General features: G+C 45.8%; 1 pseudogene; it reads left to right on the top strand.

The window, feature by feature from the left end:
• The first annotated feature begins 251 nt into the window (after positions 1–251).
• On the top strand, positions 252–2,605 carry LOC125547806 (annotated as a pseudogene).
• The last annotated feature ends 331 nt before the right edge of the window (positions 2,606–2,936 follow it).

The following is a 2,936-nucleotide window of genomic DNA, read 5'->3' as shown; positions in this document are numbered from 1 at the left end:
GAATCTCTACGTCGGTTTAGATCGTCGCCGAGAGGAGAGGAACCCTAACGAGAGGGAAAAAGTTACGTTCTGGCCAGTACACCGTAGGTTGTTTTTTTTTATCCTCTGGACGCCGAGACGGTAGGTGGAGTTGGCTTAAGTAGCGGAGTGGACTTGGGCTTCACTGGACCCAGTTGCGCCCGGGCACTCTGGAGCCTTTGTGGTCTGGCGTGGCCCGGCTGGTTACTTTCTGTCTGCGGCCCCACCGGCGACACCAACCGGACCACGGGCGGCGCCGCAACTACGCAGCACTCCGGCGCGAGTGGCGCCAAGGCTCTGCTCGATTCCCATTCTCCTCTTCGTCCCAGCATCTCGCCGGCCTCCGGTTAGTAATCTGTCTTCTGCTCTTGCTGGGAATCCAGAGTTCGTACAAGTAAAGCAGAGCGGGACTCGGAATTCTTTCGCCAATCAACAAAAGGTCCGAATATTTTCAGTGTTTCAGTCTGGATTCGGATTTGCTTCATCTACTCGGAGTGGGGGTGATGCCTTGGACGGCGATCTATAAGTATAGCCCGGATCTGCCCAACATAGAGGCTCTGCTCTAACCAAGATTGCAGTTTTCCTGCCCAACAGAGAGGCTCTGCTCTGTTCCAATGGAAACCTGTAGCTTAGCAGGGATAATGAGATTGCAAGACCTAGCTATGTACGGCAGAATCTTCAGATCTTTGCCCAGGCTGCTGCTAGGCTTCCCTCCCAGCTCAATCAGGAAATTCTTCAGAGACCAACATGTTCATGTGGCACTGTAAGAGACCAAGATGGCGGCCACATTGCCGGAGCTGCCGCAGGACATCTTGATGGTTATCTTTGCCGCTCTCGAGATCCCCGACCTCGTGCGCGCTGGCTCCGTCTGTTCATCCTGGCACTCCGCATACGCCGAGCTACACACCCTTGGGAAGTACAAGCAGGGCCAGACGCCTTGCCTGGTCTACACCTCTGAATCTGATCCTGATGATGTTTTGTCCCTCTACAGCCTCGCCGAGAAGAGGTCCTACAAGTTAACTCTGCCGCAGCCAGCTATCCGCAGCAGGTATTTGATTGGGTCCTCGCATGGCTGGCTTGTTACCGTCGACGAGAGATCTGAGATGCACCTTCTGAATCCAATCACATGTGAACAGATTGCTCTTCCTTCAGTGTCCACCATTGAGCATCTGAAGCCCATATTTGATGAGTATGGTGATGTCTGCAAGTATGAGATGTCAGGGCACACTGGATCGTACAGCAGTTATAATCCGCCATTCATCCTTGCTCTTCCCGAGCTGAGGGATAGACTCCAGTGGAAGGCGTTTGTATTTCCTGATACATCCACAGGAAGCTACATTGTGGTGCTCATCCACAACCCACAAGCTCAGCTCTCATTTGCAAAGGCAGGGGATGATAAGTGGACCTGGCTACCGCCTCATTATCTTCATCGAGGACTGCACTTACAAGGATGGCATATTGTATGCAGTCAATACAATGGGAGAAATCCACACGTTCGATCTTAGTGGCCCTGTGGTCACTGTAAAGACGATTATAAGGGCACCTGAGCATTATGATTGTGATAGCAGGTATATCGTTCAAGCTCCATGGGGCAGTCTGCTACTTGTGTTTAGAATAGTTCATGACCATGATTTAGAATATGAGTACTGGAAGACTACAGAAACTAAAATATGCGAGATTGATGCTCTGTGGAATAAAATTGAGCTAACCAATTGCTTGCGTGACCATGTGTTATTTCTTGGTCATAACCTATCACTATGCCTCAGTGCTGATGAGTATCCTGCTCTCAAGGCAAATCATTCCTATTTTACCGATGATAATTTTCTATGGACAATGGGCCATAAGAATAATCATCGTGATATGGGAATTCTTAACTTGGATGATAACAGCAGGGAGGAACTTGTGCCTCAGCTTTGGTCCAACTGTCCGGCTCCAATGTGGATTACTCCTGATCTTACAAAGATGTGGCGATGGGCTCAATGAGCCAACAACTGTGAAGTGATCTGGTACAGTTACAATTAACTCGACAGAGGTCCTGTCTGTGCTGTAAAAATGGCCTGTTGAGGGAGTGCTCAACATCAACATCCTTTTCTGCTCAGTCTTTTGATGATGCTGCTGGTGTGGTAATCAGAGATAATATATGCAGGTGTTTTCAGAACATCATGGAGAAGACGGAATCATCTTGTAGTTACAGCAATCTGACAGTTTTTATGTTTCAAATAGTTTGTAATAGTTTGCTCAAATACTGTACAGATTTTTTTCATAATTTATTATAGTTTGGTGTTGTTATAGCATTATAACAGTGTTGTTTCCTACAACAATGGAAATAAAATATAAGAGCTCTCCGTTGTATCATTGCACAAAAGGAAATATTGTTCCCGTTTAATATTTTCCACTGTCGTTCATGAATGAACCACAAGGATCTGGTTGTAGTTTGAGAACCATAAGCATATAAACCCACACGATTTACAAGTTTATACAGCAAGTCATATCTTTTATGCTACCAACATTTTGTTTCCTAGTACCACCAGGTCTATGGTAACCACCAATCAGCAGGCAGGTCGTGGCAGAAGTAGGTGTGCTCACGTAGGTCACGTAGGTAGCTATTCTGCAGTATCTCTTATATCCCTCCACAATCTCAGCGGGGACGGTCTCTCCATCGACAATCTGAGCATAGGTACGATACAAGATTAAAAAGCTGAACTGCATTAACAAATATACGCAACTTATGTGCTATTGAAACGATTCTTTATCATTTGTGCAGATATGAGATGGAATGATAAAACAATGCAAAATCTTTTTATTTCAGATTTGCTTTCAGATATATGATGCATTATAAGATCTGATGTAATGAGTGAGTCACCAAAGAAAAGTGAAGCTTGAAAATTACGAGCAATAAATGGAATATTTAACAGTAC

The sequence above is a fragment of the Triticum urartu genome, chromosome 3 (genome assembly GCF_003073215.2).
Source record: "Triticum urartu cultivar G1812 chromosome 3, Tu2.1, whole genome shotgun sequence".
Lineage (NCBI taxonomy): Eukaryota > Viridiplantae > Streptophyta > Magnoliopsida > Poales > Poaceae > Triticum > Triticum urartu.
This window is presented reverse-complemented; position numbering and strand designations above follow the sequence as displayed.